Source organism: Rattus norvegicus, assembly GCF_036323735.1.
Source record: "Rattus norvegicus strain BN/NHsdMcwi chromosome Y unlocalized genomic scaffold, GRCr8 chrY_unlocalized_8, whole genome shotgun sequence".
Taxonomy (NCBI): Eukaryota; Metazoa; Chordata; class Mammalia; order Rodentia; family Muridae; genus Rattus; species Rattus norvegicus.
Window position 1 is genome coordinate 11322 of NW_026947411.1, and position 22844 is coordinate 34165.

The 22844-nt window shown below is 38.8% G+C and overlaps 2 long non-coding RNA genes across 2 annotated transcripts in view; both read left to right on the top strand.

The window, feature by feature from the left end:
- The first annotated feature begins 8461 nt into the window (after window positions 1–8461).
- LOC134484791 (uncharacterized) overlaps window positions 8462–22844 on the top strand; it is an 84689-nt gene continuing 70306 nt past the window's right edge. Inside the window, exon 1 of the long non-coding RNA XR_010062591.1 lies at window positions 8462–8550. This is a non-coding gene — a long non-coding RNA (uncharacterized LOC134484791). The remainder of the gene's footprint in view (window positions 8551–22844) is intronic.
- LOC134484793 (uncharacterized) lies at window positions 13054–21522 on the top strand. The gene is made up of 4 exons (XR_010062598.1): window positions 13054–13756; window positions 16949–17062; window positions 20620–20735; window positions 20855–21522. It is a non-coding gene; the product is annotated as an uncharacterized LOC134484793 (long non-coding RNA).

The window sequence follows — 22844 nt, forward strand, 5'->3', positions numbered from 1 at the left end:
CCAGTAGTTCTTTAAGGTATTTGTGTTCCTTCTTTTTGGGATTCCACCTGTTTACTTCTGTATTTTCTGTTATCCTGTATTCTCTTAAGGGAGTTATTTATGACCTTCTTAAAATCCTCCATCGTCATGATAAAATGTGAACTTAAATCTAGATCTTGCTTTTCTGGTGTGTTTAGATATCCAGTGTTTGCTTTGGTGGGAGATTTGGGCTCTGATGAACCCAAGTAGTGTTGATTTATGTTGTTTGATTTCCTGTGCTTCCCTCTAGCCATCAGGTTGTCTTTGGAATTTGCTTGTCTTGCTTTTTCTGTCAGTGGCTTGACCATCCTGTAGGTTCATGTGTCAGGACTGCTGTAGATCTGTTTTACTTGTTTTTTTTCCCCAGTCATGGGAACAGAGTATTCTGCTCTCATGCGTCCAATTGCTCCTGTGTACTGGCTTTCATCTCTCCCTGTGGGCAGGAGCCAGAAAGAACTTCCCATACTTCTCCTAGGTCCTTCTGTGGGGGTAGATGACACAGAAGGCCCAAGGTGTTTTCCTCTTTAGTCAGGAATCTGGGCAGAAAGTAGTCTCCTCTGGTTTCCCAGGAGTATCTGCTCCTCTGAAGATCTAGTTCACCCACCCTCAAGATTTGTGAGCAGGGAGGTGTTTGACCAGTTCACAGTCTAGAACTGCTCCTGCAGTTTTACTCCTCCTATATTCCTGGGTCCAGAGGCACTATGGAGTTTTTTCTAGGGCCAGAGATGAGAGTATGGGTGGGCAGACATGGTAGTCTCTGTGCCTTCTAGGCTCAGTATTGCCCACACTCCTGGGTGTTCATCTCTCTCCCACAGTGTTTAGGAGCAGGGAGCTCTGGGCTGGGATCAGCAAGGTTCAGGAGCTTGCTAGGAACTGGAAGTGCCTGGTACCAGAGATGTTGTTTCTTTGCTTGTCCTGAGTCCACCACTCAGGTCACTTAGAGGAAAAAAGTTGGATTCACTTCTGGTCTAAGGCCTGAAGTTGCTTCTCAGGCTGACTTTCAGCTCACTATGAGAGCCTCAGCGAGAAAGGTCCTGCCCCTATTGCACGTAGGTCCCTATGTGCAGGATGCCCAGATGGAGCTAGGTGGTTTTTTTTTCTTTTTTCTTTTGAGTCAGGAATGTGAGCAGAGTTCTCAGGAGTTTCTGCCTCTCAGACAGTCTAAGTCTTCCCCACCCCACATGAGAATTGGTAGTAGGTGCAGTTTGGACTACAGGGCTCCTTCAGCTTAACTGCTCCTATATTCATGTGTCCAGAGGCATTATGCAGTTTCTTCTTGGGCTAGGGATGTGGGCACAGGTGGGCAGAAGTGTCAATCTTTCCTTCCCTGAGGTCTCAGTATTGCCAGCTTGTAAAAATACAAGACTGATTTCCAGAATGGATATACCAACTTGCAATCTGACCAAAAAAGGAGGAGAGTTCCTCTTTCTCCACCTCCTTTTCAGAATCTGTTGTGAATTTCTTATCTTACCATTCTGAGTGGTGTGCTGTGTAACCTCAGAATTTGTTGATTTGCATTTACCTGATGGCTAAGGATGTTGATATTCCTCAGTAGAGAATTCTTTGTTTAGTGCTATTCACCATTTTTGAAAGGACTATTTGATATTCTGGAGTCTAACTCCTTGAGACTTTTATAGATTTTAGCCCTCTATCAGATGGACGCTTGGCAAAGATCTTTTCTTAACGTATTTTATTACCTTTTTCCAAATTCCAGTGCCCTATGATTTTCAAAAGCTTTATGAAGTCCCATTTGTCAATTCTTGATCTTGGAGCAAAGACATTGGTGTTATGTTCAGTAAATTTCCCCACTTTTTCTTCTATTAGTTTTAGATTATATGTTTCTTGTGGAGATACTTGATCCACTTCGACTTGATCTTTGTACAGGGTGATAAGAATTGTTTCATTTCCATTCTTCTACATGCTAACCTCCAGTCGAATGAGAACCGTTTGTGGACAATTTTATCGTTCCATTGGTTGGTTTCGATTCATTGTCAAATATCAAGTGGCCATAGGTGTGTGCCTTCATTTCTGGGCCTTCAATTATATTACATTGATCTACCTGACTGTCCCTTTACCATTCCGTTCAATTTTTATCATTATTGTTCTGTAATACAGCTTGAAGTCATCAATAGTGATTACCCCAGAAGTTCTTATATTGTTGAAGAACTTTTTCTCTATCATGGGGTTCTTGTTATTCCAACTGAATTTTCAAATTGCTCCTTCTAACTCTGTGAAGAATTGAGTTGGAATTTTGATGGTGATTGCCTTGAATCTGTTGATAACTTTTGGCAAGATGGCCACTTTTATAATATTAACCCTGCACATGCAAGAGCATGGGAATTTTTTCCATCTTCTGAGATCTTCTTCAAAATTTTTCTTCAGAGACTTGAAATTCCTGTCATACAGAGCTTTCACTTGCTTGTTTAGAGTCAAGATGAGGTATTTTTTATTATTTGTGACTATTTTGAAGGCTGTCATTTCCTTATTTTCTCCTCAAACTGTTTATCCTTGAAATAGAATGCTATTGATTTGTTTGAGTTAAGTTTACATCCAGCCACTTTGCTGAAGTTGTTTATCAGATGAACGAGTACCCTGGTGGAATTTTGGGGTCTAAAATATACAATCACATCATCTTAAATCATGATATTTTAAGTTCTTGCTTTCTAAATTTTTCTGTTTTCCTACATGTTTTTGTCTAATTTTTGTGGATAAGACTTCCAGTACTATATTGTTGGGGTAAGTAGATATTGGGCAAAATTTTCTAGTTCGTGATATTTGTGGTAGTGCTTCAAGTCTCTCTTCAGTAAGTTTGTTGTTGGCAACTTTTTTATGTATTTTCTATTACTATGTTTAAGTATGGGCATTGAATTCCTAATATTTTCCAAGACAATTAACATGAAGAAATATTGATTTTTCAAAATATTTTATCAGCATCTATAAAGATGATCATTTATTTCCCCCCCAGGAGTTTATTTACATAATTGATTCTTCTATGTCCTGAAATCCAGTTGAACCATAATTTCTTGAAAATTCTGTCTTTTTTCCATTTCATAATTTTAGCACCTTTGTCAAAGACAAAGTGACCATAGGTGTGTGCATTCATTTCTGCATCTTCAGGCTAGTGATCATTTCTTTTTCCCACAGAGTTCCCAAAGGAGTTTCAAATGTTCATTTTCTATCCTACAGGTCTCCAGTCTTTGCACTTATCCTCCAAATGTGGTGAAGAAGACAACTCTGGTCAAGGGGAGGTACAACAGGCCCCATAATACAAAGAGGATTGCAAAACTTCCTATCTTAAAGGTAATCTCAGTGATTTCTCATAATCCACAAATGAATTAAGTCCTGCCCCCTCTCCACACGAGACTGTATTACCTTCACCAGCTGACAAAGCAGGGCAGAGAGCTATGTCCACTCACGAAGACAGTCAAATGTGTCCCCCATCTCCAACAAAGTGCGTTATGCAATCTGCTTTGGGTAAAATGAGTTTGAAACCTGATTCTGCTGACAAAGGGGATTTCAGAACTTCCCTATTAAACCTAGAGGACCTTCCAAGTCCTCCACTATTAAAAAATGTGCTTAAATCATCACTTATGTTCCAAGGGGGACAAAATACAGTCACAAATCCCCAAGTGAACCTCATAACACACATACCAGCCCTGGCAGAGACAAAATTTTCTGCATGTACACCTTTAGATCAAGGACCATTGCCAGCTTCAGAAGGGGCTCTTGAGAGTTCTATACCCAAGGAAAATGTGGTAGAAAATTCTGAGTCCACCCAAGGGACTCTTGTGCATTCTGTACATAAAAAATATGATTAGCACACTCTCCATCTCCCCCAGTACATCCAATGTCCCTATACAGAACATTACTCAAATATCCTCTAAAATTGAAAAGGACCCTTTTGACTTGTCATCAGGCCCAAAACGAGACAAGTTTATCTAAACACACAGTCAATGAGCCATGCACTGTCCATATTTATACAATGTACAGAGAAGATAAAACACCCCCTACCTCGTCAGAGAACTCTAGGTCATTCTGTCCTGAAAGGAGAGGCTCCAAAATTTTCCACATATACATCAGAGATGCTAGAATTTACCAAAACTGAGCAGGATTTTCTGAGTAGTACTCTACCTCATAAAGAGATTGTGGGACAAGAAACATCTACAAAAGGATATCTACCCACAGCCACATCTTTAGAAATGGCTTGTGGATGTGACACAAATAAAAAAAGATGTTGTAGGACATTTTCTATCTTAGAGAAGGTTATAGATTCAACCATATGTTAACGAGGAGTGGGGGAACATGATATGCAAACACCAGTGTCTGCAGCACCCTTGATAACTGAGGAAAGGGATTCCTTCTTTTCCATTTGGGCAAAAGAATGCATACAACCTCTGCAAACTTCACAGGGGGCTATAGGATCTTCCTTATCTCCTCAAGGTCAGCCATCTTCCCCAAATACAGTAGATGCTACACACTCTTTCAAATATGAACAAGGGGTTTCCAGTCCTTCTTTATACCCACAAGCTGGCCCAGAACATCTGCAAAATACATCAAAGACTTTGGATTTTACCTTATATTCTGAAGGGGCCTTGGAACCTGTTTTGCCTATCAAGCAGGCTATGGAACCTGACAGTTCTACACGAAAGTCTGTTTCCACTTCTCCAGCAGAAGAAATTATTTTGGAACTTCCTCAATTACACAACAATATCTAGAAACATCGTTATCTGCTCATGAGGCTCTCAGCCCTCTCACATATGTCCATGATGGTCTAGGAGATGTCACATCTTCTGAGGTCGCTCTAATACCTATACCACATTCTGACGTCACAGTCAGCATTTCTACACGTATACACGGTACATTAAGACCTTCCTCATCTGAGAAGGATGTCTTAGGATCTACTGCATCTCAACAGCTTGCTTTACAACTGTCCCCATCTACCCAAGTAGATTTATTTCACATGTCCACTCTGGGGAGAAATGGTCACCATTCTCCCTCTACCAAAATGGACCTCAGGAATCCAGTTTCTAGAAACAAAGGGTTAAGATTTGACCCTTCTGATGGAGTCTTGAGAAATTTCTCCTCGAACGAAGACAGTTTCAACCTTACCCCTTCTGCCAAAAGGTATCCTTTGCCATCTTATGCTGCCAAAGAGAAACCAAAAGGTACAACTATTCCTCAGGAGAGTCGCACAAATTCTCCATATGTCCAAAGGGCCTTGTAATTTTCCAAAGATGATGAAGGAATTGTGGAAAGTTGCCAATCCTTACAAGGGCATGCTAGATATTCCATATTGTCCCAAAATGCTCAAGTACCTCCTCCTTCTACCAAAAAGGCATGTTCACCGTCTGCCCTAGGATTTCAGGGAATTTCATCACCCCTCTCTAGGGTTACAGAAACTGTTCTCCGTCCTCAAAGTAATTTGTCATTGTGAAAATTAGACTTCAAAAATACAAAAACGTTTTTTATACTTCCAAAGTTCTGATGGAAACTCCACATCGAAAAAAACTCATTTATACCTTGTGCCATTAGCCCAAGTGTATCAGAAAAATTCCATGTCTTCTAAAGCATCAAAAAAATCAATCTGTTTCTAGCACTCTTCCTGGGAAACATATACCATCAGCCATAGAATCCCCAGGATCATTAAAATCTAAAAAAGGAGTATCTAGAATATTTATCATCTGCCCAAAGGTCTTTAAGATGTTCAGCAACTTCTCCATTAGCTTGGTTAACCCATAGAACAAAAGAACAAAAGCCATCTTCCCAGTGTGTTTTCCCAAGAACCACATAGTTTTTCTTTTCATTATGCCAAGATATAATGCCAGCTTCCTTCTCCCCATCTCTATTCTCTTGACCCTCTTTCTTCTCCCTCCCAAATGGCTGTTTACTCTGAATTAGAGGCCAATTAGTAAACCCTATAGTTACTGAAGGAATATCTGAGAGGCAGTCTCTTTGAGGACAACTCTACAAACATCACAGAACCTGCTAGGGCTATCCAGGATACAAGAATATTTCAGGCAGGACCGAATGATGATGTCACTGAGAACTTCCATGGCCTACATGCTAAACAGCTTTCCTTACATTGACCAATTTGTAGGGTGTCCTTTCCATGAGTGTCTCCTGTGACACAGTGGAAACCTTTACATACTACATCTCTCCAATGCTAAGTACTTCGATTGTTTCATTAGTGGTTACATTCTCTGAATGGAGAAATTTAGTTAGGGGCTTAGCATGGGAAGAAAAGATCTAGGAATATGGAGTGGAGGAGATTCTTCTGGATAATAATTTTATTCCCAGGTCCATTCCTGTGACATACACTTCAATTCCCTAGGTTTTCTCTGTATCTCCAAGCAAGTATTTTCCCTACAGACCTTCAAATGAATAAATATTGTATTAATTATTTTGTCTGCATTCCTTGAGAGGGGACGTTATATATATTCCTGAATGTGTACTCAAAAATTCAGTTTTCCAATTAAATTTTTTGCAATGATTTTGTCTACAAAGGGGGCACAGCAATAGAGTGAGTATAACAGTGTAAATACTGTGTACCTTCCTCAAATGATAAACTCCCAAATCCTTATTTTATCCAAACATTACCAGACATCATTAAAGCAAAGGACAGCATGGACTATAATATTCGGTTCTCTTGTCCCATTTGATATCAGTTCTGCATTATTTACCTTACTGGATTCCCATGACGAGACTTGAGGGTTTTGGATGTTTTACCCTGATTCTTTCCTCAGGCCAAACATAAGATTCAGGAGGATGTGCAGGATGAGGAATAGAGTGTGGTCCAGTGAAACCTCAGCTTCATTAGGTTCATAAGAACAGGAGAGAATCTATTTGGCACTGTCATTTGTGGATTCTATCTTCTTGATCTTGTATCCCAGAATCCATGTTAAAATGCCATCTAAATTCATAGCTATATGATATATATATATATATATATATATATATATATATATATATATATATGTGTGTGTGTGTGTGTGTGTATGTGTGTGTATATAGATGATATATATATGATTTATAGACATATAGATATATAGATATATAGATATACGGATATAGATTTATAGATATATAGATATACAGATATATAGATATATAGATATACAGATATATAGATATACAGATTATAGATATGGATATAGATAGAGATAGAGATAGATATATTAGCCAGCAAAACTAGATAAGATGGATGAATCTTATTATTGCATGATTAGAAGAAACGGATATAGGTCTATCCTGAGAGACACAGTTAGAGCATGTCAAATACAGAAGTGAATGGTAGTGGCCAACCAGTGAACTGAAAACCGATCTCTTGTTGGTAGACTTTGAGAAGGGTTACAAGAGCTGAAGGAGCTTTTAATCCTATAAGAAAAAACATGCCATCAAACCAGAGTTTTCTGGTAGTATACAAATATTCAAAGATTGTACATGGATAGACCTATGGCTCCCACTTCATATGTAGCAGAGAATGGTCTTGTTGGTCACCAATGGAATGAGATGCCCTTGGTCTAAACTAGGTATTATTACCAATTCAATGGAATGTCAAAGAGCAATAAGAGTGATTATACAAGAAGGGCATGGGGACCGGTTAGGGATCTCATGGAAAGCAATCTGGGAAAGGAAAATATTTGAAATGTAAATATGGAAAATCAAATTAAAAAAGCAAAAAAAATCTTGCTAAAAATAATAAATATTAACTAAGTTAAAAATAAGAAAACTGCCATCGAATCATACATATTGAATGAGAAATCTAAAGGGTCACAATCAGGCAATGGCTGTCAGAGTAATCCTAGCAAAAAGACTGATATGATGAACTATAAACACATCTCACTCCCAAATCCCAGTATCAAACACAAACTGCTCTATAGGTATTCAAATAATCAAGGAGATTCCTCTGAGCTGAGGACACATTAATTGTCTTTCACTTCTTCCTTAGGGCCCTTTTCTTTTGGGCAAAAAAATAAAAGGCATGAGCTGTAAGGAAAAGGACAGTGCCCTCCCCTACACCTGGCTTTTTTGATAAATATATTAATGATATAAACTCTCTGACTTAAAGGAACCATTAGAAGGAGAGAAGTCCAGTTAGTTTTGACAGGTTCCGAGCCCCTGAACCCATGTGTGGAAGGGTCAGATCAATTGTATTTCTTCAACGTACCTACTCAACTCCTAGAAAAGAGTCAGTGAGATTTCCCGGGGTCAACATATTTCTTCCTTTGTTTTATACCAAGAAAGAAGACCATCTTTGTTCTCCCCATCTCTGAGCTTTTCATATTCTTTGTTCTCACTCCCAAATTGATATTTCCTCTGAACTACAGGAGGTTATTAGTAAACCTTATAGGCACTGAAGGAATATCCAAGAGGCATTTGCAGACACTTGTGACATCACAGGAGAAGCTAGGGCTCTCCAGGATACAAGAGATTTTTCATGGAGGGCCTAATGATGAATGTCTCTGAGAACTGCCCTGGCCTACCTGTAAACAGCTTTCTTTACATTGACCAGTTTCAAGAGTGCCTTTCCAGGTATGTCTCCCGTGACATAGGGGAAACCTTTATGTACTCCATCTCTCTAAAGCTAGGGTCTTCTCTTTGCTTCGACAGTGGTTACATGCTCTGAATGGAGAAAGTTAGTCAGGGTCCTGACATGGGTAGTAATGATGTAGGAACTTGGGAGTGTAGGAGATTCTTCTGGATAATATTTTTATTCCCATGTCCATTCCTGTGACATACAGTTCCATTTTCTAGGTTTTCTCTGTTTTATAATGGCCAGTATTTTCGCTATAGACCTTTAGGTGAATGAATATTGTATTTCACTTTCTTATTGTACATTCCTTGATAGGGGACTTTATAAATATTTCTGAATGTGTACTCTAAATTACTGTTTTCCAATTCCATTTTCTGCTATGATATTGGAAACAAATGTGGCCCGGCTATAGAGTGAGTATAATAGTGTGAATACTGTGTACTTACTTCAAATGATAAACTCCCAAATCCTTATTTTATCCAAAGATATCTATACATCAATAAAGCAAAGGACCACATGGACTATACATTTCGGTTCTCTAATCAAATTTGATAACTGTACTACATTATGTACCTTCCTGTGGTCCCATGGCCAGCCTTGAAAGTTTCAGATGTGTTACCATGATTCTTTTAAAGGCCAAATAAAAGAAACAGGGGTATGGGCAGGAAAAGGAAGGCCTGAGGGACAGTGAAACCTCAACTTCAATACCTTCATAAGTATAGGAGTGAGTCTATTAGACATTGACATTAGTAATTTCTACAATTTCTACATTCTTTACATAGTTGCACAGAATCCATGTTGACATTCCACCTAACCACCATATATATATATATATATATATATATATATATATATATATATATATATATATATATATTTTTTTTTTTTTCTTTTCAGACACCAAAACTAGATAAGAGTGATGAAGCTAAGTAGTGCTATTGCTATTGGCCAGGAAACTGATATACATATGTCCTGAGAGAAACAGCTAGAGCATTTCAAATAAAGAATAGAATGCTAGTGGCAAACAGGTGAACTGAAACGGACCACTTGTTGGTAGATTCTGAGAAAGAATAACAAGAGCTGAAGGAGCTTTCAACACCGAAAGAAAAAAAATGCTAATGAACCAGAGCTTTCTGGTACTAAACCAATATTCAAAATCTGTACTTGGACAGACCTATGAATCCAACTGCATATGTAGCAGAGGATGGCTTTTTGGGCACCAATGGAAGTAGAAGGCCTTGGTCCTTCCCTTGGTTTGACTCACAGTTAAAATAAATGTGAAAGGACAGTAAGGTAGTTTATAGAAGAACAGGAGAGGGACCAGTTAGGTATCTTATGGTAGTAAACTCTTGAAAGAAATAATATTTTAAATGTAAATGTACATATTTATTTGTTTAAAAAAACAAATAAAATTTGTAAAAATAAAAAAAATATAAGAAATAAATGAAAAGAAAACTGACAGCTAAACACAAACACAGATGTTGACTCAGAAATCTAATGGATCACTGTCAGGGTATGGTAGTTACAGATATAATAGTGGAAAGACTAGGATGGTGAAGACTCAACTAGAAACAGTTCTCTCTCCCAGATATCTGTATCAGACACAAACTGCACAATAGATATCTAAAGCATGGAGGAGTTTACTCTGAGCTAGGGACACAATACTTGTCCTTCCTTTCTTCCTTAGGTCCTTTCTCTTCTTGTCAAAAAGAATTAAGGCCATATGCTCTCAGGAAAACAACTGTGCCCTTCCCATCACTTGGCTTTTGATATATATGAATGATATAAACTCTCTGATTTCCAGGACCCATAATTACAGGGAAGTCCAGATGCTTCTGAGAGGACCCCAAATCCTGATTCCCATTTGTGGAAGACTCAGATCAGTGCTATCTGTTCAGAAATATCACTCAACCCGTACCAAGGAGTCACTGAGCTTTCAGAAGCACACATATTTCTTCCTTTTTTTAGAGCAAAACAGAAGGGAAGCTTCCTTATCTCCATATCTGTTCTCTTCATCCTTTGTTCTCACTCCCAAATGGCTGTTTACTCTGAAATGGATGCCATTTACTAAACTCTAGAGGTACTGAAGGAATACCTGAGAAGCAGATGCAGTCATGACAACACTTGTGACATCACAGAAGAAGACAAAGCTCTCCAGGTTACAAGAGATTTTTCAGGCAGGGCCTAATGATGATGTCACTGAAAACTGCCATTGTCTTCCTGCTAAATAGTTTTCTTTACATTGACCAGAGTTGAGGGTGCCCTTTCCTGGTTTGTCTCCTATGATTCAGTGGAAACATTTACTCCATCTCTCTAAAGCTAGAGATTTCCCTTTGCATTATTAGTGGATACATGCTCTGAACGGGAAAATTTAGTCAAGGTCCTGGAATTGGTAGAAAAGATCTTGTAACATGGAGTGGAGGAGATTCTTCTGGATATTAATTTTATAACCAGGTACATTTTGTGAAATACAGTTCAATTTTGTAGGTTTTCTCCGTTTCCCAAAGGCCAGTATTTTCCCTACAGACCTTCAATTGAATGTATATTTTATTTCACTTTCGTATTGTACATTCCTCGATATGGGACTTTATAAATATTGCTGAATGTGTACTCAAAACTTTTTTTTTCCAATTCCATTTTCTGGAATGATTTTGGCAACAAATGTGGCCTAGCTATAGAATGAGTATAAGAGTGTAAATATTGTGTACCTACTTGAAATGATAAACTCCCAAATCCTTAATTTATCCCAAAATTATCAGGGATCAGTCAAGCAAAGGACAACATGGACTATAGAATTCGATTCTCTAGTCCCATTTGATATCAGTTCTGCATTATCTACCTTACTGTGTTCCCGTGGCCAGACTTGAGGTTTGCGGTTGTTCTACAATTATTCATTCTTCTGGAATAATAAGATACAAGAAGGACAGGGAGAGGAATTGCTTGAGGTCCAGGGAAACCTCAACTTCAATATGTTCATAAGAAAAGGAGGGAGTCTATTTGACATTGTCCTTTGTGGATTCTACATTCTTGACTTAGTTAAGCACAATCCATGTGAAAATTCTACTTATCCACGTAGCGGCAGGAGCCACGCAAAGGAAATATATATATAAGATAAGATTAGATAAGATTGATGACGCTAAGAAGTGCATTCTGCCAGGCAACAGATATAGATATTTTTTTTTTTTTGGAGCTGGGGACCGAACCCAGGGCCTTGCGCTTCCTAGGCAAGCTCTCTACCACTGAGCTAAATCCCCAACCCCAATATTTCTAAAGAGACACAGCTAGAGCATATGATATACAGAAAAGAATGTGTTTTGTAAAAATATGAAAATAACAAAGTAAAATTTCCTGTTACCCTGCTAACTCTGGCACCAATATGTCTGAAATTCTCTGCTAGATATCTTGGAGGAAACACATTCCCACTCCTCGGCTGCACAGTGTTTTTTGCCACCACACACTTTCCTATACACAAACCCTCACATAAAAAACACACAACACAATAATCTTTGATCTAGTAGAATAGATATAATTGCCCACTTAAACATACAAATCTGCGTACCATCCATCCCGTAGGAACATTAATAATAACATGTAAATACACAGAGCAAAATCTTAGATTCACTTACCATGGCTTCTCACTCTGTCATCTTCCTTTCTCTCCTTTTTCCTCTAGTCTTCTCTTCTTTCAAACTTCTCTCCCGCCCATTCTTCCTTCTCCTCCCATGACAACCCTCCTTCTATCCTGTTCCTGCCACTCACATATACTTCACAAATTCAATAGGCAGGTGGTTCTGGTGAAGTAACCTGAGTCCTGAGTACAGGACTATGCAGCTGACCTTGGGGCATTGGAATTAGTATCAAACACAGATAACTTCAGGGCAAACCACAACATGAACTCTATTGGACAAAAAGTGATCTGAAAATGGACTTCTTGTTGGTAGATTTTGAGAAAGGATTAGAAGAGGTGAAGGTGCTTTCCACCCCTTAAGAACAAGAATGCTAATGAAGCAGAGCTTTCTGGTAGTAGACCAATGTTCAAAAAATGTACATGAACATATTTATGTCTCCAACTACGTATGTTGTAGAGGATGACCTTGTTGGACAACAATGGAAGGAGAACCCTTGGTCCTGCCTAGGTTTGGCTCCCGGTAAAGTAAATGTCCAGGGGCAGTAAGGGTGGTTATAGGAAAAGGGTAAGGGGACCGGTAAGGAATCATATAGTCTGAAAACTGGGAAAAGAAATAATATTTTAAATGTAAATTTAGAAATATCCAATTAAAAAAGCAATAAAATTTGTTTAAAAACTAAAAAAAAAATGATAGAAATAAAAGAAAATAAATCTGCCAGCTAATCACACCAATTGATTCAGTATTTTAAGGGGTCACTGTCATGGAATGGTATTCAGAGTAATACAAGTGGAAAGACTGATATGATTAAGTTTCATCTAAAAGCACTTCTCCTTCCCACATCTCCGTGTCAGACACGAACTGCATTATTAGAATCCAATGCATGCAGCAGTTTACTCTGTGCTGAGGACACAATACTTGCTTTACTTTCTTCTTTAGGACCTTTCCTTCTTAGCAAAAGGATACAAGCTATGAGCTCCTTGGAAAAACTAGAGTGCCCTACCAAAATCTGACATTTGGGATAAAGAAATGAAATACATAAACTGTCTGACTCCCAAGAAAAATAACAAGCAGGAAAGTCCAGATGCTTCTGAGAGGCTCCCAGCTCCTGATTCCCATAAGTGTGAAGCTCAGATAAATGTTATCTCTTCAGTGAACCTACTCAACCCCTACACAATACTTAAAGAGCTTACCCATTGACCACGTATTCCTTCCTTTTTTTATACCAAGACAGAAGGCTAGCTTCCTACTCCCCATGTCTGGTCACTTCATCCTTTGTGTTCTCCCTCCCAAATGGCTGTTTACCCCCGATTAGTTGCCAATTTGTAAACCCTAGAGGTACTGAAGGAGAATCTGAGAGGCAGTTGCAGTCATGACAACACTTGTGACATCACAGAAGAAGCTTGGGCTCTCCAGGATACAAGAGATTTTTCAGGGAGGACTAATGATGATGTCACTGAGAATTGCCATAGCCTACCTACTAAACAGCTTCCCTTGCAATGACCATATTTGAGGGTGCCATTTCCAGAAGTTTCTCCTGTGACACAGTGGAAACCTTTACATACTAATCTCTCTAAAGGTAGAGACTTCCCTTTGCTTCATTAGTGGGTACATGCTCTGAATGAACAAAGTTAATCAGGTGCTTAGCATGGCAAGAAAAGATTTAGGAACATAGAGTGGAGGAAACTCTTCCAGATAATATTTTATTCCCAGGTACATTCCTGCGACTTACAGTTCAGTATCCCAGGTTTTCTCTATTTCCCAAAGTCCAGTATTTTGCCTACAGACCTTAATTGAATGAATATTGTATTTCACTTTCTCATTGTACATTCCTTGAAAAGAGACTTTAATATTCCTGTATGTGTACTCAAAAATTGTTTCTAATTCCATTTTCATCAAAGCAAAGGACAAAATGACTATAGAAATCACGTTTTTAGCACTATTTGGAATCAGTACTACACTATCTATCTTCCTGTGTCCCCATTGCTAGACTGGAGGGTCGGATGTTTTACCATCATTGTCTCTGAAGGCCAAACATAAGATAAGAGAAGATGGGTAGAAATAAGAATGGCTTGAGGACCAGTATAACCTCAATTTCAGTAGAAACATAAGACAAGAGGGATTCTATTTGTGTCAATTCTCAACTCTACATTCTTGAACTAGTTGCGCAGAATCCATGTTACACTTCCATCTAACCACATAGCTGTAGGAGCCATCAAAAGTATATACATATATATATATATATATATATATATATATATATATATATATATATGTATGTATATATATATATATGTATATATATACCTCTGCCACCAAAACTAGATAAGAGTGATGTATCTAAAAAGTAAATTCTGCAAGCAACCAGATATAGATATTTCCTGAGAGACACAGGTAGATCATGTTAACTGCCTAAACCACACAAAGATCCAACAAAGAAAAAGAACTTCAGACCAATTTCCTCTATGAATATTGACACAAAAATACTCAATATAATTCTTGTGAACCGAATCTAAAAAACAATCATCCATCATGATCAGGGATGCAGAGATGTTTCCATATACAGAAAACCGTCAATGCTATGTGACATATAAACAAACTCAAAGATAAGGACACATGGTCATTTCATTAGATGCTGAGAAAGCATTTGACAAAATTCAACAACACTTCAGTGTAGGGAGCGTTGAGGTAAAGCATAAATGGTGCCGAAATCCAGTCCCGTCTGGAAGTAAACGATTTATTGCATATGCACAGGCTTGTCTCCTTGCCAGGGTGGCTGTAGGGTAATTAGGTGATCCGGTGCCCTCCTCTTGTGACCAAAGATACTGCACATGTGCGGGTTTTGCCCCTGGCATCAGTTTGACGGGATGGTAATAAGCTAATGAGGAATTCATGCGCCGCCAATACCTGAAGGAAAAGTAGCAGGGGTGATAGTGGGGTGATTCATTCTCCGCCAATCCCTGAAGGACAATTAGCATAGCCAGAGCCTGTTGTGTATAGAAGGCAAGTGCTTTTGCCGTTAGAGGTCCCTGTATCACCAAAGAGGTGGTATTGCCATAAAGGCTGTAGAGAAGAATCCGACAATGTTGTGTCTTCCTTGCCAGATGAGGTGTATACACTTATTGACCCCAAAAGTTTACCAGAGAACTTCTTAACCTGATAAACAACTTCAATAATGTGTCAGGGTATAAAATTAACTCAAACATACCAGGACCCTTCCTCTCCTCAATGGATAAACAGGCTAAGAAAGAAAATAATGAAACCACACACTTCACAATAGTCCCAAATAATGTAAAATATCTTGGTGTGAGATTAACCAAGCAGGTGAATTATCTGTATGACAAGAAGTTCAAGTATCTGAAGAAAGAAATTGAGAAAGATCTCAGAAGATAGAAAGAGCTTCCTTGCTCATAGATTGACAAGATTAATATAGGGAAGATGACTATTTTCCCAATAGCAATGTACACATTCAATGCAATGCAATATCCATCAAAAATCCAACTGAATTCTTTAATAAAGATAGAAATAGCAATTTGCAAATTCATTTGGAATAAGAAAATGCCAGGACAGCTATAACTATCCTCAACAATAAAAGAACTTCTGGAGGAATCATCACTCCTTAACTCAAGCAGTTTTACAGAGCAATAGTGATAAAAACTGCTTGGTATTTGTAAAGAGACAGATGGATGGACTAGTGGAATAGAATTGAAGACCCAGAAATGAACCCACACACCTATAATTTGATATTTGGCAAAGGAGATAGAACCTTCCAAAGGAAGATACATAGCATTTTCCAATTAGTGCTGGTTCAACTAAAAGTCAGCTTGTACAAGAATGCAAATTATACCATTTTTATGACCATGTACAAAGCTTCAGTACAAGTGAATCAAGGACCTACACATCAAACCAGAATCACTCAAACTAATAGAAGAAAAGGTTGGGATGAGTCTTGAACACATGGGCACAGGGAAAGTTTCCTGAACAAAACACCAATGATGTAGGCTCTAAGATCACAAATTGACAAATAGGACCTAATAAAACACGAAAGCTTCTGTAAGGTAAAAGACACCATCATTTGGGCAAAGCTGTAACCAACAGATTGGGAAAATATTTTTACCAATCCTTTATCTGATAGTGGGTAATATTCAAAATGTACAAACAACTTAAGAAGTTAGACTCTAGAAAGCAAAAAACAAAAAAAAATTAAATACATACGTTCTAGGGCCTCTCTGCCCCCTTTTCTCAAAGTCCTAACTAATTTCATATCAAAAGTTAATGAAAATATTTTAAACCCTTTCCAAGGCACAGAAAATTATTTGCTTACAGCCAATCTGAATCAGGCTGACTTTCAGTTCTTTATGAGAGGCACGAAGAAATGTCCAGCCCCTACTGCTCCTATGTCCCTATGCACAGGAGGCCCAGATGGAGCTGGGTGTTGTTATTTTTTTTAAGTCAGGAATGTGAGCAGAATTCTCAGGGGTTTCTGTCCCTCTGATGGTCTCAGTCTGACCACACCACACGAGATTTGGGAGTAGGATGCTGTTAGGACCAGTTCAGATCCAGTTGCAGTTTGGACTGCAGGGCTCCTGCAGCTTGACTGCTCCTATATACATGTGTCCAGATGCACTATGCACTTTCCTCTTGGGCTAGGCCTGTGGGAACAAGTGGGCGGAGGTGGCAGTCTCTCCTTCCATGAGGTCTCAGTATTGTCCACTCTTCTGTCTCACAGAGTTTCCAAAGGAGTTTCAAATGTTCATTCCCTATCCTGCAGGTCTCCAGTCTTTCCAATTCTCCTCCAAATGTGTTGGAGAAGACCCCTCTGGTCGAGGGGAGGTACAACAAGCCCCATCAAACAAAATGGTCTCCACATCTTCTTCTCTTAAAGGTAATCTCAATGATTTCCATATTCCACAGATGGATTAAGTCCTGCCCACTCTCTGCATGAGACTTTAATACCTTCGCCAACTGCCAAAACTTGGCAGAGAGCTTTGTCCACTCACAAAGACACTCAAAGATGTCCCCCATCTCCACCAAAGTGCCTTTTGCAATCTGCTTCGGGTAAAATGAGTTGAAAATTGATTCTGCTGACAACGGGGATTTCTGAAATCACTATTAATCCAAGAGGAACTTCAAAGACCTCTACTATTAAAAAAGGACTTAAATCATCACTTATGATCCAAGGGGGGCAAAATACAGTCACAAATTCTCAAGCCAACCTCATAACACACACAACAGAAGAGGAGTGACAAAACTTTCTGCATGTACACCATTAGATCAAGAATGACTGCCAGTTTTTGAAGGGGCTCTTGAGAGTTCCACACCCACACAAGATATGTTAGAAAATTGTGAGTCCACCTAAGGAACTCTTGTGCCTTCTTCACATAAAAAATATGATCTAGCACCCTCACCATCACCCCCAGTACTTCCAATGTCCCTATAAAACAGAGAAATATTCAAATATCCTCTACCACCAAAAAGGACCCTCCTGACTTGTCATCAGGACCAAAAAAGACAAGTTTATCATAACACATTGTCAATGAGTCATGCAGACTCCATATTGATACAATGTACAGAGAAGATAAAACATACCCTTCCTCCTCAGGGGACTCTATGTCATTCTGTCCTGAAAAGAGGGGCTCCAAAATTTTCCACATGTACATCAGAGATGCTAGAATTTCCCAAAACTGAGCATGATTCTCTGAGTAGTACTCTATCTCAAAAAGAGACTGCAGGACAAGAAACATCTACAAAAGGAGTTCTACCCACAGCCACATATTTAGAAATAGCTTGTGGACGCAACACGTGTACAAAAGATTTTCTAGGACACATTGCATATGTAGAGAAGGTTATGGATCCAACCATATATGAACGAGCAGTAGGGGAACATGATATGCAAACACCAGTGTCTGTAGCATCCTTGAAATCTGAGGAAAGGGATTCCTTGGATTCCATTTGTGGAAAGAATGGATATGACCTCCGCAAACTTCACAGATGACTATAGGAACTTCTTAATCTCCTCAAGATCAGCCATCTTCCCCAACTACAGAAGATGCTACACACTCTTCCAAATATGCACAAAGGGTTTCCAGTCCTTCTTTATACCCACAAACTGACCCAGAACACCTGCCAAATACCTAAAAGCCTTTCAATTTTACCTTATCTCCTGAAGGGGCCTTGGAACCTGTTTTGCCTATCAAGCAGGGTAGGGAACCTGACACTTCAATACTTCAATATGAAAGTCTCTTTCCATTTTTCCTGCAGAGGGAATTTTTCTTGGAACTTACACAGTTACACAACGATGTCTAGAACCTCCTTATCTGCTCAGGAGAGTCTCAGACCTCTCACATATGCCCCTGTTTCTGTAGGAGAGGTCACATCTCAGAGGTAGCTCTAATACATTCCCCCCATTCTGACATCACAGTCAGGATTTCCACATATATACACGATACATTAAGACCTTCCTCATGTGAGAAGGATGTCGTAGGATCTACTGTATCTGAACAGCATGCTTTACAACTATCCCCATCTACCCAATTAGATTTATTTCACATGTCCACTCTGTGGAGAAATACTTGACATTCTCCGTATACCAAATTGGACCACAGGCATCGAGTTTCTAGAAACAAAGGGTTAAGATTTTATCCTTTTGATGGAGTCTTTAGAAATTTCTCCTCTAAGGGAGACAGTTTCAACCTTCCCCCTTCTGCCAAAAGGGATCTTGTGCCATCTTCTGCTGCCGAAGAGACACCAAAAGCTAGAACTACTACTCAGGTGCATCTCACACCTTCTCCATCTGCCCAAAGGGACATGGAATTTTCAAAAAAGACTAAGGAATTGTGGAAAGTTGCCAATCCTTACAAGGGCATGACGGACATTCCATATTGTCCCAAGATGCTCAAGTAACTCTTCCTTCAACTGAAAAGGCATGTTCACCATCTGCCCTAGGTTTCAGGGAATTTCTTCACCCCTCTCTAGTGCTCCAGAAATTGTTCTCCATGCTCAAAGTGATTTGTCACTGTGCAAATTAGACTTCAAAGATACAAAACCTTTTTTTTATATTTACAAAGGTCTGAAGGGCAGTCCACATCGAAAAAAAATCATGTAGACCTTGTGCCATTAGCCCAAGTATATAAAAAAATTTCCATGTCTTCTAAAGCATCTTAACATCAATCTGGCTCTAGCACTCATTCTGGTAAACATTTACCATCAGCCATACAATCCCCAGGACCATCAAAATCTAATAAGGGGTATCTAGAAACTTTGCCATCTGGCAAAAGGTCTTTAGGATGTTCAGCATCTTCTCCATGAGCTTGGTGAACCCATAGAACAAAAGAATTAAACCATCTTCCCAGGGGTTTTTCCCAAGATCCACATATTTCTTCTTTACTTTTATACCAAGACAGAAGGCCAGCTTCCTTCTCCCCATCTCTGATATCTTCATCCTCTTTGTTCTCCCTCCCAAATGGCTGTTTACTCTGAACAGAAGGCTAATTGCTAAATCCTAGAGGTACTGAAGGAATTTCTGAGGTGCAGTTGAAGACACGACAATACTTGTGACATCACAGAAGAAGCTAGGGCTCTCCAGGATGTAAGAGATTTTTCAGGGAGGGCCTAATGATGATATCACTGAGAATTGCCATGGACTACCTGCTGAACTGCTTTACTAACATTGAGTAGATTCAAGGGTGCACTTCACAGGAGTGTCTCCTGTGACACAGTGGAAAACTTTACATACTTGATCTCTAAAGCTAGGGAATTCTCTTGGCTTCCTTAATGATTACATGCTCTGAATGGTGAAAGATAGCTAGGGACTTGGCATGGGTAGAAAAGATTTAGGAACCTAGAGTGGAGGAAATGAATGTGGATAATAATTTTATTCCCAGGTCTAGTTCAATTTTCTCAGATTTATCTGTTTCCCAAACACTAGGATTTTCCCTATAGTCCTGTAATGGAATGAATATTATATTATATTTTCTTATTGTACATTCCATGATAGGGGACTTTATAATATTCCTGAATGTGTACTCAAAAATTCTTTTTTCCAATTCCATTTCTGCAATGATTTTTGGCAACAGAGGTGGCCCAATTATAGAATGAGCATAACAGTGTAAATACTGTATACATACTTCAATGACACACTCCCAAATCCTTATTTTATCCAAAAATTACCAGACATCAATAAAGGAAAGTACCACATGGACTATTTAATTCGTTTCTCTAGTCCCACTTGATATCAGTTCCGCAATATCTACCTTCCTGTGTTTCATTGCCATACTTGAGGGTTTTGGATATTTTACCATGATTCATTATTAAAGTCAAACATAAGATATAGGAGGATGGAAAGCGAGAGGAATGACTTGAGGACCAGTGAAGCCTCAATATAAGTAGTTTCAAAAGAACAGGATGGAGTCTAATTGGTGTTGCCATTTGTTGATTCTACAGTCTTGACCTAGATGCGCAGAATTCATGTTAAAATTCCAGCTAAAATTATAGCTGTAGGAGCCAACAAAAGTACATATATATACATCAGCCACCGAAACTACACAAGATTGATGGAGGTAAGAAATGCATTCTGTCAGATATAGATATTTCCTGAGAGACACAGCTAGATTATACAAATACAGAAGTGAATGCTAGTGGCATACCAGTAAACTGGAAATGGACTTCTTGTTTTTAGATTTTAAAAAAAGATTACAAGAGCTGAAGGGCTTTAACACTACAAGAACAACAATGCCAATGAACCAGAGCTTTCTGATACTAGAACAATATTCAAAGAATGTACATGGACAGAGCTATGGCTCCAACTGCATATGTGGAAGAGAATAGACTTGGTGGGCACCAATGGAAGGAGAAGTCCTTGGTCCTCCCTAGGTTTGACTCCAAGTTCAAGGTAATGTCAAGGGGTAATAAGGAGGGTTATAGCAGAAGGGCAGGGTAACGAGTAAATGATCTTTTAGGCAGGAAACTGGGAAAGGAAATAACATTTTAAATGAAAATATAGAAACATCCAGTTAAAAAAAGCAATAAAATTTGCTAAAAAATGAAAGACATAAAATAAAAGTAAACTGCCAACTAATTATACCTGTTGACTTGGAAATCTACAATGATAGTCAGAGTAATACAAGTGGTAAGACTAAGATGATGATATCTGAACTAGAGCACTTCTCTCTCCCAGATAGAAGTATCAGACAGAAACTGCACTATAGGTATCCAAGACATTGAAGAGTTTACTCTGAGCTGCGGACATAATGCTTGTCCTTCCCATCTTCCTAAGTAACTTTCTCTTTTTGAGAAAAAGTATAAAGTCCATGACCTGTCAGGGATACAACTGTGCCATTCACAACACTTGACTTTGGAATAAAGGAATGAATGATATAAACTCTCTGTCTTCCAGAAAGCAAAAGAAAAGGGAAGTCCAGATGCTTCTGAGAGGCTCCCGGCTCCTAATTCCCTTATGTGGAAGGCGAAGATAAAGGCTATCTCTTCAGAGTTACCCCTCAACACCTAACAAGGACATACTAAACTTTCCCAAGCACCACATAATTTTCCCTGTTTTTTTTATACCAAGACAGAAGGCCAGCTTCCTTCTCTCCATTTCATATCCTTCATCCTCTTTTTTCTCACTTCCAAATTGTCTCTGAATTAGGCCAAATAGTAAACCTTAGAGGTATTGATGGAAAATCTGAGAGGCAGTTGCAGTCATGACAACAGAAGGAGCTAGGGGTCACCAGATTATAAGAGAGTTTTCAGGCAGGTTCTAATGATAATGTCACTGAGCACTACCGTGATCTACATGCTGAACACTTCCTTACATTGACCAGATTCAAGAGTGCCTTTCCCAGGTATGTCTCAGGAAACACAGTGGAAACCTATATGTACTACATCACTCTAAAGTAGAGACTTCTTTCTGCTTCTCTAGTCGTTACATGCTCTGAATGTAGAAAGTTAGCCAGGGGCTTAGCATGGGTAGAAACGATTTAGGAACATGGAGTGTAGGAAATACTTCTAGATAATATTTTTATTCCCAGGTTCATTCCTGTGACATAAAGTTCAATTTTCTGTGTTTTCTTTCTTTCCCAAATGCCAGTATTTTCTCTACAACCTTTAATTGAATGAATATTGTATTTCAATTTCTTACTGTAAATTCCTTGATAGGGGACTTTGTAAATGTTCCTCATTGTGTAATCAAAAATTCTGTTTTCCAATTAAATTTTCTGCAATGATTTTGGTCACAAAGGGGGCCCAGCTATAGAATGAGTACAACACTGTAACTACTGTGTACCTATTTCAAATGATGAATTCCCAAATCCTTTTTTTTTACCAAAAAAATTACCAGACATCAGGAAAGCAAAGTATAACATGGATTTTTTAATTCGGTTCTCTACTCCCATTTGATATCAGTACTACCCTATCTCTCTTCTAGTGTTCCCATGGCCAGACTTGAGTGTTTAGGATGTTTTACCATGATTCTTTCTTAAGGCCAAATGTAATCTACCAGATGATGGGCAGGGGAGAAGAATGGCTTGAGGACCAGTTAAATGTCTACTTCAATAGGTTCATAAAAACCGGAGGGAGTCTATTTACATTGTCATCTGTGAATTCTACATTCTTGACATAGTTGGGGAGAATCCTTGTTAACATTCCGCCTAACAACGTAAGTGTAGAAG